The sequence below is a fragment of the Bactrocera dorsalis genome, chromosome 1 (genome assembly GCF_023373825.1).
Source record: "Bactrocera dorsalis isolate Fly_Bdor chromosome 1, ASM2337382v1, whole genome shotgun sequence".
In the NCBI taxonomy this organism is placed as follows: Eukaryota; Metazoa; Arthropoda; class Insecta; order Diptera; family Tephritidae; genus Bactrocera; species Bactrocera dorsalis.
The window spans coordinates 58099058-58114123 of NC_064303.1; the positions used below are offsets into that span (position 1 = coordinate 58099058).

Here is a 15066-nt window from a genome sequence, read left to right on the forward strand (position 1 = left end):
CTTCAAAAACGATTTTTAAAATTCTAAGATTTTTTGTATACCTAACCATTTAAAAGATAATAATGGTTAAAATTTGATTGTTTTAAAGAAACCATTTGTTCTTAAGAATTTTATAGCAAAGAAAAAAATTTTTACAATTTTTGGAAAAAGTATGTGTGGCCGCGCCCTCTAATAAGTTTAATCTTATCTCCTAAACAACTCAAGCTACAACAAACAAATTTTGTTATTATCAATCTTATCAAACCTTCTGGATGAAATCGAAGGATAAACCCGCTCACTCGCCATATAACGGTACTGTTAAAAGCTACTAAAAGCGCGATAAATCAATAACTAAATTCACCAAAGGCATTAAATTTTACCACCGAGATGGTATGAGAGAGCGTTATATTGGCAGATGCAAAAATTGGACGATGGGCGTGGCACCGCCCACTTTTTGTCGAAATCTTACATCTCGGGACCCGACCAACCGATTTCCACAAAATAAAGTACGTGACATTCACATACATTCTTCTTTCACACTGTCAAAACTTACGAGGATAGAGTCATATGTAGAAGTTCACGCAAACGCGGAAAGTTCTCAGATTGCCATTCACTTGGGAGTGGCCCAACTATATTTAAGATTAAAAGATAACATAAACATATGATTGTAGTCCATTCCCAATTTCGACGAAAAAATAAAGGTTGAATTTTAACTCAACACTTTTAGTTTATATTCTTTGTTGACTATAGCCGAGTTAACAACAGCGCACCACTCTTTTCTTTTTTAATGCTAAGTGGCGCCAATTAGAGACCCAGCGAAACCACGTCCTTCCAACGGAGTAGAGGGCTGCCTTTTCCTCTGCTTCCATCGGCTGGTATTGCGTCGAATACTTGTAGAGCCGGAGTGTTTTCGTACTAATGTACGACATGACCTAGCCAGCGTAGCCGTTGTCTCTTAATTCGATGAACTATGTCAATGTCGTCGTATTTCTCATAAAGTTCATCGTGTCATCGAATGCGATGTTCGCAGTGACCAAAGTGCAAAGGATCATAAATCTTTCGCAGAACCCTTCTTTCGGAAACTAACGTCGACATATCAGATGTTGTCATTGCCCATGCCTCTGCAAAATATAGCATGACAGGAATAATGAGTGACTCATAGAGTTTTGTTTTTGTTCGTCGACGGCGGTGTTTACATCTCAACAGCCTACTCAGTCCTGTTGGCAAGATTTATTCTGGGTTGGGTTTCGAAGCTAACGTTGTTTTTGCTGTTAACGCTGCTTCCAAGGTAGACGAAATTATCTACAACTTCGAAATATGACTGTCGACAGTGACGTGGAAGTTTCGTCGCGAGTGCGGGGACTGATAGTTTGATGACAGGAGATATTTCGTCTTGCTCTCGTTCACTGCCAGACCCATTTGCGTTGCTTCCTTGTTCAGTCTGGAGAAAGCAGAACTAACGGCGCGGGTGTTGAGACCGATGATATCAATATCATCGGCATACGCCAGCAGCTGTACACTCTTATAAAAGATTGTACCTGCTCGATTCCGTTCTGCAGCTCCAATAATTTTCTCCAGCAGCAGATTGAAAAAGTCGCACGATAGGGAGTCGCCTTGTATGAAACCTCGTTTGGTATCGAACGGCTCGGAGAGGTCCTTCCCGATCCTATCGGAGCTTTTGGTGTTGCTCAACGTTAGTTTACACAGCCGTATTAATTTTGCGCGGATACCAAATTCAGATATCGCGGCATAAAGGCAGCTATTTCTCGTGCTGTCAAAAGCAGCTTAAAATCGACAAAGAAGTGGTGTGTGTAGACTCTCTTCTCACTGGCTTTTTCCATGATTAGGCGAATGGTGAATATCTCGTCGGTTTGTGATTTTCCAGACCTAAAGCTATACTGACAAGGTCCAATCAGTTTGTTGACGATGGGCCTTAGTCGTTCACACAATACGCTCGATAGAACCTTATATGCGATGTTTACGAGACTTATCTATCGTTACCATTTCCCTGATTTTGACCTTCGGCACTAGTTCCCCGATTTTCGTGAAAATTCCTTGATTTTAATGAAAAATGCACTGATTCCCTAGTGGCTAGATGAGTTAGCTCTCCCCGCTATACACCCGATACTGAACGACGACACACCACACTAACGCGATCCACAAATGAAGACACCACACATGCAGACATTCCACACACTACTACACACAAATATAGCACACATGCGGTCATCACACCACAACTCTACACTATCCAACCATCAAAAGCGACCGCTCCAGAGGACGACCTTCCCTTTTTTTTGTCGATCTCGGACCGAACGAACCATTCCCGCAGCGTCAATTGTTCTTTCTATTATACGTATACATCGAAAAGTGCAGTGGCAGTGAAGAGACGTAAATAAAACCAAAAAAAACCAAAAGGAAAAAAAACCCAAACATACTGTGTTTTGCTTTAATTAGTTAGTTGCGGGTGAACAGGCTGTGGTTCTTTATTATATTTTGTTATTAAATACTTTGTGCAGAAAGACCTAGCACCGAGGTAAGTGGTGGCTGAAACCAACGATTTAAATATTGGTCCTTCGAGCCATAGTGAGAAGCACTATGGAAAAATAAAAAAAAGAAGTGCAAAAATAAAAATTATTGACGAAAACAAAAAATTGCGCAGTGACACATAAGTGCATATTTTTATGCCACTGTGAACAGATTTGGAAAAAACAAAAAAGCAAAGAGAAAATGTTTATGAGCAAAATTATACGAGTGTATGTACATACTATGTACATGAATATACATAAGTGAATAAAAGGGAAAACATTGGCCCTCAAAAGAAAACGAAGGTGCAAGCTACAAAACATATACATACATACATATACACATAATAAAAAGAGCGGGCACGAAATAAAAAATAAATGACATAGCGGGCGCGAAGTAATACTAAACTAACATAAAATTTTGACAACAATACCACCATCGCACCAAAATTCACCACACCAAAGGAAAGGACTGGCAGAAGAGGCCTCTAACGCACACACTGGGAGGAGAAGCCAAAAACGCATACACACTCTAGTCCACAATACACTCAAATTGTCCCCAAAAACCCCTGGCGGAAATACAAGTGAGTTGTATCGTGCCTATCAGTTTTTATGTAATATATGCATATTAAGGTGGGCCAAAAATTAGTTTATATTTTATTTTTCGTAGTTACCATGAAAATCTCATTCAACATGACTAAAAACAAGTCCTGGTAAAATCTGAGCTCTTTATATTAATATTAAGAGGTGCCTCATCGACATTTTCGATTTCCCATATAAATTACATGGAAAAAAAATCATTTTTTTTTTGTGGTGGTTATTGTGCGGAGATTTTAATGTGCACGCGATGGCGGCCAGTAGGGATGGTAAACTCGATTCCGATACTACTCGAGAATCGAGTTTTCTCGTAAAATAATCGAATGCATTGCACATATATCGAAAATAAGTTGTCTGATCATTTTCTTTTCGCGGTTTATACGTACTGCGAACTTATATACATACATACATATGCACACGCGTACTTATGTACAAGTATATGCGGGCGCATTTCAGGTACATACATAAATATACGCGGAAACTTTTCTGGGAAAATATATACTCCATTTACTTGGGTACCATTTAAATAAAATAAAATCGTCAAAAATTTAATACTCATCACATCATCAGTACGTTTCAAGCGGTGAAGCTAAAATAACCATAAATATATATACGTACATATACAAATATATACAACAAAAAATTATTTGTTTTTGCGCTTAATAAGAAATAATTAAATAAAATTAAATCGAAATTAAAATTGAATACTAGTAAAGTACATAATTCGAAACAAAAATAAAACAACTCTTATTTACCTTAAAAGAGTTGTCGGTTATACAAAATCGCGATTACACGCGGCTATTAAAAGCGTTTTGGTTTATTAATTTAATTAAAAACTCTTATTCACGTAAAAGAGTTCTCGTCTGAACATACATACATACATATGTATATACGAAATCTGTGGTGAAATTAAATTCAATAATTTCAGTATAAAAAAATATCTGTTTATCGATTTTCTGTGAAACTCTCACTTACAAAAGAGTCTACGTTTCGAAATATTATATCTACACACTTGTTCATAAACGCAATCTGTGGTGAAATTCAATTCAATAATTTCAGCATGGAGGATGGAGTCATGTGTAGAAGTTCACGCAAGTGAGGAAAGTTCTCTGATCGCCATTCACTTGGGAGTGGCCAGAAACGATTCTTTTACATATGACTCAAGCAGCTCACGACTTCCGGTCTTTGACCAAGTATCCTCTGGGTAGCCTAAGAACATCCGTTTGAAGGCGAGCTAAAGTGAGAAGGCGAAATATCCCCTACTTAGGGTTGTGCGCTGGGTTTGGCACCCGCCACGTAAAAAAACACCCCCAATCAAAAAGCAAACACAGCCTCGGATGAGAGACCCCCCTTTTGATGACGACCATGGCAAACGAAATAAGGACTATGATTTGAGGGCATGCACCTGGAATGTCCGGTCCCTTAATTGGGAAGGTGCCGCTGCCCAGCGGGTAGATGTCCTCATAAAGATAAAGGCTGACATCACCGTCGTCCAAGAAATGCGATGGACGGGACAAGGACAGAGACGACTAGGTCCTTGTGACATTTACTACAGCGGCCATATAAAGGAGCGCAAGTTTGGTGTTGGATTCGTGGTGGGAGAGAGACTCCGCCGCCGAGTACTATCATTCACTCCGGAGAATGAACGTCTTGCCACAATCCGCATCAAAGCGAGGTTCTTCAACATATCGCTGATTTGCGCCCATGCCCCGACGGAAGAGAAGGACGATGTGACCAAAGATGCTTTTTATGAGTGCTTGGAGCGCACTTATGAGAGATGCCCCGCCACGATGTCAAAATCGTGCTTGGCGACTTCAACGCCAGGGTGGGCAAAAAAGGTATCTTTGGCACTACGGTCGGTAAATTCAGCCTCCACGAGGAAACATTCCCAAATGGGTTGAGGCTGATCGACTTCGCCGGGGCCCAAAATATGGTTATCTGTAGTACTAGATTCCAGCATAAGAAGATACATCAAGCAACCTGGCTGTCTCCGGATCGAAAAACCACCAACCAGATCGATCATGTTGTGATAGACGGAAGACACGTCTCCAGCGTTTTAGATGTGCGTGCGCTCCGAGGTCCTAACATCGACTCGGACCACTATATTGTTGCAGCCGCCTCTGTGCAGCAAAAAACGCACGCCAACAAACACAAGGAAGGTTCGACGTCGAGAAGCTGCAATCACAACAGACAGCCGAACGATTTTCTACTCGGCTTGCACTCCTACTCTCTGAGAGCACTCGTCAACAACTCGGTATAAGGGAACTGTGGGACGGCATTTCAAACTCCTTACGTACAGCTGCCATTGGTACCGAAGCCATTGGTTTTCGGAAAGTGCAAAAGAACAGCTGGTACGACGAGGAGTGCCGTGTCGCAGCGGAGAGAAAACAGGCTGCCTACCTCGCAACGTTACGATCGACCACAACAAGTGCAGGATGGGATAGATACCGAGAGTTGAAGAGGGAAGCGAGACGCATTTGTAGACAGAAGAAGAAAGAGGTCGAAATGCGTGAGTACGAACAGCTTGATAAGCTGGCCGACAGGGGTAATGCTCGAAAATTCTACGAAAAGATGCGGCGGCTTACAGAAGGTTTCAAGACCGGAGCATACTCCTGTAGAACCCCCAAAGGTGATCTAGCCACCGATGCCCAGAGCATACTTAGATTATGGAGGGAACACTTCTCCAGCCTGCTGAATGGCAGTGAACACATAACACCAGGAGAAGACGAACCCGATTCCCCAATCGATGACGATGGAGCAGACGTTCCATTACCCGGCCATGAAGAAGTTCGAATATCAGTTGCTCGCCTGAAGAACAACAAAGCGGCAGGGGCCGACGGATTGCCGGCTGAGCTAATGAAACACGGCGGCGAAGAACTAATAAGGAGCATGCATCAGCTTCTTTGCAAAATATGCCCAACGATTGGAATTTAAGTGTGCTATGCCGAATCCATAAAAAAGGAGACCCCACAATCTGCGCCAACTACCGTGGGATAAGCCTCCTCAACATCGCGTACAAGGTTCTATCGAGCGTATTGTGTGAAAGATTAAAGCCCACCGTCAACAAACTGATTGGACCTTATCAGTGTGACCTGGTAAATCAACAACCGACCAGATATTCACCATGCGCCAAATCTTTGAAAGGACCCGTGAAAGGAGAATCGACACTCACCACCTATTCGTCGATTTCAAAGCTGCTTTCGACAGCACGAAAAGGAGCTGCCTTTATGCCGCGATGTCTGAATTTGGTATCCCCGCAAAACTAATACGGCTGTGTAAACTGACGTTGAGCAACACGAAAAGCTCCGTCAGAATCGGGAAAGACCTCTCCAAGCCGTTCGATACCAAACGAGGTTTCAGACAAGGCGACTCCCTATCGTGCGACTTTTTCAATCTGCTGCTGGAGAAAATTATAAGAGCTGCAGAACTGAATCGAGCAGGTACAATCTTTTATAAGAGTGTACAGCTGCTGGCGTATGCCGGTGATATTGATATCATCGGTCTCAACACCCGCGCCGTTAGTTCTGCCTTCTCCAGACTGAACAAGGAAGCAACGCAAATGGGTCTGGCAGTGAACGAGGACAAGACGAAATATTTCCTGTCATCAAAAAAACAGTCGGCGCACTCGCGACTTGGCACTCACGTCACTGTAGACAGTCACAACTTTGAAGTTGTAGATAATTTCGTCTATTTAGGAACCAGCATTAACACCACCAACAATGTCAGCCTGGAAATCCAACGCAGGATTACTCTTGCCAACACGTGCTACTTCGGACTGAGTAGGCAATTGAAAAGTAAAGTCCTCTCTCGACGAACAAAAACCAAACTCTATAAGTCGCTCATAATTCCCGTCCTGCTATATGGTGCAAAGGCTTGGACGATGACAACAACCGATGAGTCGACGTTGCGAGTTTTCGAGAGAAAAGTTCTGCGAAAGATTTATGGTCCTTTGCGCGTTGGCCACGGCGAATACCGCATTCGATGGAACGATGAGCTGTACGAGATATACGACGACATTGACATAGTTCAGCGAATTAAAAGACAGCGGCTACGCTGGCTAGGTCATGTTGTCCGGATGGATGAAAACACTCCAGCTCTGAAAGTATTCGTCGCAGTACCCGCCGCGGGAAGCAGAGGAAGAGGAAGACCTCCACTCCGGTGGAAGAACCAAGTGGAGAAGGACCTGGCCTCGCTTGGAATATCCAATTGGCGCCACGTAGCGAAGAGAAGAAACGATTGGCGCGCTGTTGTTGACTCGACTAAAATCGCGTAAGCGGTGTGTACGCCAGTAAAGAAGAAGAAGAATTTTAGCATATAATTTATTTATCTGTTTATCGATTTTCTGTGAAACTCTTACTTACAAAAGAGTCTTCCTTTCATAATATTACATCTACAACTTTATAATACCAATCAAGTTTTTATTGAAAATTTTTGTTTTCTATTCATCACATTTTTTAAATGAGCTCAGACTCAAAAGAATCTAAACCAAGTCAGTTACTAAAAGTCCCAGAGATGATTTCTGACGAAAAAGGTCTATGTACACCTGCAGAAGCTACACGTTCGAAGCAAGGTGCTACGAAACAAAAAATTCATTTCTGAGAGTGACTTACTAATAAAATATTGCAATCGATTTGTTTCTTCGCCGATTCAAGAGAATTCTGAATCTGCGCTAGAAATAAAAAGCCAAACAATTGAAAATTTTTGGACACGTCTCCAGGCTGCATATGACGCAATTGTAGATACTGACGATTCAGATCTACCAGAAAACTTTAAATCTTCTGCTTACGCCAAATTTGAAAACTGCTTAGACCAGTATGAAGACACAAAAATTATGATCGCAGATCAGCTAAAATTAATTAAACCAGTTGCGCTTACTCCACTTCCGAGAGTAGAGCTGCCACAAATTCAAAATCAAGAGGCAAGTTCGGGTATCCACCTTAAGGTGCCCGCATGCGACACTGAAAATTTCCATGGTGGTTATGAACAATGGCCGTCCTTCCGGGACATGTTCACAACTGCTTACATAAACCATCCGAAATTATCAAATGCTCAAAAGTTGTATCACCTCAGATACAAAACAAAAGGTCAAGCAGGCGTCATCGTAAAACAGTTCGCATTAAATGACGTCAACTTCCATATGGCTTGGGAAGCTTTCAAGGTACGAAAACGAACGCATACTGGTAGATAAGCAAATAACGATATTGATGAACTTGCCCAAAATTCAAAAGGAAACAAGTGAAGAATATATGAAACTTCAATCCATTGTTTCCAACTGTTTGTCGGTTTTAGCCACACAAAACGTTCCCACAGACAATTGGGACACAATTCTGGTAAATATATGCACCGCCGCATTATCAGAAAAATCGTTATTGCTATGGGAACAATCTCTTTCATCAAGAAAAATATGACCCACGTGGCAGCAAATGAAATATTTCTTAACTACCCAGTATGAAATCGCAGAAAGAGTTGATAAAAAGATAAATAAACCTAAAGGTATTTCCCATGACCTTAATAGAAGCTTCCAAAGATCCCAAGCCAGTACCAACAACAATTCAAATAGAAGCTTCTTCAAAAATCACATATGAACAGTACAAACAAACGTCATGCGAACTATGCACAGGGGGACATAAACTTAAATCTTGCGAGAAATTAAGAAACTAAATATAGTTGACCGAAACAATTTTGTAAAGTCAAAAAGACTTTGCACAAACTGCTTATCACATGCACACATGCTTAAAGATTGTGAAAGCAAATTTAATAGCGTTTATTGCCATAAACGACATCATTCGATGTTACACATTACCATTTTTTCCAGCTCACCCCCAAACAGCGCAAACATAAAAAGAGCAACAGGTTTAGTTGCAACAACAAATTCAGAAAACTGCCAAGAAGCACCATGCTGCTCAAAAGCGTTAAAAACCCAAACGCTACATAGCGAAAACAGTAGAGTACTAATACCTACAGCAGTCGTCTCCATCGAACACCGAGGAGAGCTGTTTAAACTCAGGGCCTTAATAGACCAGGATCGCAACGATCATTTATAGCGTCTAGGGCACAAAACAAGCTACAGTAACCAACAAAACTGGCCAACTTTGAAATCACGCTAATGGGCGGAAGAGTTGTTTAAAACTACAATAAAATCTGCCCCATTACCCTAATTTCCCCCCAAGCGGTTAAGCGCATTCAAGCAGAAGCTATTGTCTTACCGCAATTAACAAACTTGCTTCCAAGCTATCATATAAATAGCAAGCATTGGCAAAAGGTTTCACACCTTAAGTTAGCAGACCCCCCGCTCAAATAGATCTTTTATTAGGCAGCGATCTCATACCACAGATAATACTCGAAGGTATTGAGAAAATTACAAAAACACATCTGGCGCAAAATACCATTTTCGGATGGGTCCTAAGTGGACTAGTTGAGGAACCGGTTGCCACGATGACAACTCGAGTTGAGGAAATCTCCAACGAATACCTCAAAACGCGATTAAACAAATTTTGGGAGTTAGAAGAACTCCCCCCCGTATCAATCACAACCCCTGAAGAACGGTATTGTGAGGATTTTTAGAAAACCACAACTACTCGATCAGAAGATGGCCGGTACGTCGTACGACTACCACTAAAGCCAGAATTTCCCCGCACACTCGCCTTAGGTCATTCCCGCACCGCTGCTATTCAACAGTTTTTAAATATGGAAAAAAACCTACTTAAAAAAGGCGAGCTGAAACCAGAATATGATAGGGTCGTAGAAGAATACCTCCTTTTAGATCGTATGGAGGAAGTCAGCCCTGGCAAAAAAATCATACAAAGTAAATACTACTCGTTTTATTTGCCATATCATGCAGTAGTAAAGCCAGACAAAAAAACCACACAGGTAAGAGTTGTTTTCAATGCGTCAAAATCCACGAGTTTTGGAAATTCCCTAAATGACATTTTATTTACGGGACCCACACTTCAGCCAGACCTAATGCTGCTTATCTTAAATTGGCGTATCTTCAAATAAGTATTCAACGGGGACGTCGAGAAAATGTATCGACAAATAGTCGTACATAAAGACAAGATTTTCAACGAATTATTTTCAGAAAATCACCCACTAGTCCACTACGCGACTTTAAGTTAAAAACAGTTACATTTGGCGTCAACTGTGCTCCATACTTAGCCGTTCGAACACTGCACGAATTGGCAGAAAACAGCAAGTCAGAATTTTCTCTGGAAACCGAGGTGTTAAAAACGCAAACGTATGTTGACGACATTTTGCCTGGAAGTCACAGTCTTCCACAAGCATACGAATCCTTGTCACAGCTTATAAGAGCCCTCAAAACCGCAGGGTTTCCACTGAAAAAGATGACTGCTAATCATCACGATATAGTAAAACATATACCGAAAGAAAACTTGTTGGATACTGATTCAATGGAATGCGATATCTGACCAGTTTTCATACACTACCGAGTCAATATCTGCAGTATCCGCCATTACAAAACGCCAAATTCTATCCTCTGTGGCAAAACTTTTCGACCCCGCAGGATGGCTTTCGCCAATTATGATACAAGCTAAAATCCTGATAAAAGAATTATGGCTAGATGGGACCGATTGGGACGAACAAGTAAAACCACTTCGTTTAGAAAAGTGGTCACAGTTCTCACAGATACAAATCCCACGGTGGGTAAACTATTCCCCCGAGCACAAAGTCGAATTACACGGCTTCTGTGACGCCTCTGAGAAGGCATACTGTGCCACTTTATATGTGCGCACACAAAGTTATAACGCGACCACAAGCCACTTATTAGTAGCTAAAGCTAAGGTGGCTCCTCTAAAAACGCTAAGTCTACCTCGACTTGAGCTCTGTGGCGCCCTACTACTCGCAAAATTGGTTTCCATGGTGCAGACCCACTTAAACATGAAGAAATACAGATTGCATCTCTGGTCCGATTCTGAAATCGTTTTAGCCTGGTTGGAAAAACCACCCAACGCATGGAAAACGTACATTTCTAATCGTACGTCACAAATACTTGACCTAGTGGGGTCAGCCACTTGGCGACACGTAGCCAGTGCTGACAATCCTGCCGATTTAGATACAAGAGGGTGCAAGCCTCTGCACCTTGCCACCACCACCCTCTGGTGGAATGGCCCCCGATGGTTAACAGGTCTGCTTCGAGCGAATGGTAGGCTTGCTAACTCAAGCCTGACGTACAACGAACGCCACCCTCTAATTATAGAGAAATCCCAACTTGCCACATTACTCCTCAATTATACCCACTTACTCATGCTTCACGCTGAACATCGCCTTTACGCTGAACATCCGTCAAGAGTTCTATATTCCCCGTCTTAAGCCCCAAATAAAGAAATGCTAAGGCCCCAAATAAAGGCGTCCATGCTAAGGTCCCCCACTCTAATGAAAGGCTATGTGGCTGTGACAAAAGCAGTGCACCTAGAGCTGTGTACAAATCTGACAAAGGAGGCTTTTCTCGCGGCATTTGCTCGCTTCGTCGGACGACGCGGCTTCCCATCAAAACTGATGAGCGATAATGGTAAAACCTTCATTGGAGCCACTGAAAAGGAGTTTGTGGATTTTATCAAACAAGTCTCATCAGAGATTGTACAAAGGTATGCTCCCCAAGGTATTAACTGGCAATTTATCCCCCCAAGCTCTCCTCATATGGGTGGTTTATGGGAATCAGCAGTAAAAAGCTTTAAATCCCACTTCAAAAAAGTAGCTGGAAACTACAAATTTAATTATGAACAGTGAACCACATTGTTAGTGCGAATTGAAGCCGTTCTCTATTCACGGCCACTCACAACCCTCTCGCAAGATCCCTCTGACTTTACAGCCCTGACACCAGGGCATTTTCTCAAAGGAGCCCCCATTCTGGCCACACCTGAGCCAGGCGTGGGGTCGCTATCCTTATTAAATCAATGGGAGAGAATAAAAATTCTCCATTACGATTTCAGCCGCCGACGGAAGGAAGTATATATTAAGGACCTTCATAAAAGTTACAGGTGGAAGAGTCCAGAAAAGGCACCAAAGCTTGGAGATTGTGTCATCATCCATGATGATTGTCTGCCCCCTAGAGAATGGCGGCTTGGCCGCATAGAAAAACTACACTACGGTTCCGACGGTCATGTACGAGTCGTTGATCTCCGCACTCAAAGCGGTATATTAACAAGACCGCTCGTGAAACTATGTTTTCTACCACACATTGACGAAACCGCAAATAACGACAAAACCGCTGATATTACCGTAACGCAAAAAAAATAACCAAAAACACGACGCAATAAACCCGCAAGTAAAAAACTCGTTAAACTAATTCAAACCTAATGCAATGGTCGATCTACGTGACGACCCTTTCATGCCACATACCGTGGCACAATCGCCATATACATTTTAATGACATCCATTTATAACCATATTACTCCTCCCACACAGATTACAATGGATGTGGATATGCCAGCAGTGCCAACACCAACGGTGAGATCAGCTATAACCGTGCCACCCCAGCGGAAACCGCCACTGCTACCGCTCCTCGTAGTGGCACGCGACCACTACCACCATCCTCAGCACCCGTAGCAGAACCTCAGCGCAGCCGATATCCCCTATGTCGGCGCCCACACCGGCTACAACATTGTAGCATTTTCCGCCGCATGCAGCCCATGCAACGCCAGAAGGTTGCTCAGGCTCACGGGCATTGCCTAAACTGCTTGGCAACGGTACACATCACCCAGGAGTGTACATCAGTCACCCTATGCCAACTGTGCAATAGGCCGCACCATACCATGCTGCACCGCACCCCAACACGGCCCGTCGGACGACAGCTCGCCACGAGCCGATCGCAGCAGCCTATTTGTCCCAGTCAGCACCGAAGGCTAATTGCCGCACCGTCTTCCAGACCGAGGAGAATTGAAGCATCCCCGCGGCGCCGGCAGCCTCGTACACCACCCCGCTCCACTGGCCTTAGCAGCGTTGTTGCCACGCTGCAGCAACTACAGCGACTGCTAGGCCAATATTCGCCGGGATCGCTAGATGAGTTAGCTCTCCCCGCTATACACCCCACACTGAACGACAACACGACAACACACCACACTAACGCGATCCACAAATGAAGACACGACACATGCGGACATCACACCACAACTGTACACTATCCAACCATCAAAAGCGACCGCTCCAGAGGACGGCCTTCCCTTTTTTTCGTCGATCTCGGACCGTACGAACGTATCCCGCAGCGTCAATTGTTCTTCCTATTATACGTATACATCGAAGTGTCTACAAAAGTGCAGTGGCAGTGAAGAGACGAAAATAAAACCAAAAAAAAAAAAAAAACCAAAGGAAAAAAACCCAAACATACTGTGTTTTGCTTTAATTAGTTGCGGGTGAACAGGCTGTGGTTCTTTATTATATTTTGTTATTAAATAGTTTGTGCAGAAAGACCTAGCACCGAGGTAAGTAGTGGCTAAAACCAACGATTTAAATACCTGGTTTCCTCTTGAATCGGCGATTTTTTTTTAAATAATTATTTTCTTTGAGCGAGTGCATGAAATAAGTGAGCATCACGGCGTTTTAGTCTACTTGGGCGTTTTGAATTTGCGCGCCACGCGTAGGATGCATTTACATGAATCATATCATTTATGGCTGCGTTTCAAAACTCGACCGAGTTCAACTCGCGCTGTTTTTTTGGGTATAAAATTCCTGCGCGAATTGAGCTCGATTGAGTTTTGGAACGCACACCATATGATATCGCCATCATATACACATGTACAAATTCGAGTCGAGGCATGTGTCGCATTTCCATGCTACTGCATCATATGTCACACACATGCCTCGACTCGAATTTGGGGAATTTACTTATATACTTGTAACTTACTAATCACCGGTGTGTTCACAACATTTATATATCATAAATTGAATCCGAATCCGTAATGGGCAAAGATGTTAATGAATAACTATTGTAGCAGCTTAGTGATAGTTCTCGAGTAGATTCGGTATTACAACTACTGCTATTCAGAAAATTTCGGGAATGTTTGAAAATTATTCGAAAACTGGTATTAATTTAAATCGAAAGTATGATCTGAGGAAAAAAGAAAAAAAAAAACACTATGAGGTTGGTGACTAAATTCGATTAATTTTGGGTTTGGATTTGGTGGTAGGTATACATATGCGGGACTGATTTTGACTAATCCAGGACTTATTCCACGGTATTTGGCGCAGATTGTGGATTGCACAGAGCGCACCCAAATTCAGGCATGCTTTCGTCCGACCACATTTTACAAAGAAGTTGATGCATGCTCCTTATCAGATCTTCGCCGCCGTGTTTGAATAGATCGGCCGGCAATCCATCGATATCCGCTGCTTTATTGTTCTTTAGACAGGCAATTACTATTCGAGCTTCTTCATGGTCATACAATGGAACGCTTGCTCAATCGCCATCGATTAGGGAATCGGTTTCGCCTTCTCCAGGCGTTATGCTTCCAATACCATTTAGCAGGCTGGAGAAGTGGTCCATCCATAATTTTAGTATGCTCTGTTCATCCGTCTCAAGATCGGCTCGGGGGGTTTTACAAGAGTTTGAACTGGTCGTGAAATCTTCTGTTAGTTGCCGTATCTTTTCGTCGAATTTTCGAGCATTACCCCTGTCGGCCAGCTTGTCTAGCCCTTCATACTCACGCGTTTCGGCTTCTTTCTTTTTCGGTCTGCAAATACATTTCACTTTTGGCCATAACTAATCACTTCACTAAAATAAAAGTCTGTTATTTGCCACAGGCGATCGCAGTTAAGGTACACTACATAAATTTCCTCAGCGCAAATCTATTCAAGACTCCAACCGACCGATAACCCCACTCCCGCAGTAAAGGTGCCGCTGCAAAAATGGACGATAGACGTGGCATTGCCCATATCCCAGGACCTACTTTACCGATATCGATCAAATTTTGAAATATAGTGTTACCTTGATATTCATATATTCCAGTGTAAAAAT

At 42.7% G+C, this 15066-nt stretch overlaps 1 protein-coding gene across 10 annotated transcripts in view; it reads right to left on the reverse strand.

Moving 5' to 3' along the window:
- LOC105224506 (uncharacterized) overlaps positions 1-15066 on the reverse strand; it is a 435144-nt gene that overhangs the window by 108484 nt on the left and 311594 nt on the right. The window lies entirely within an intron of this gene.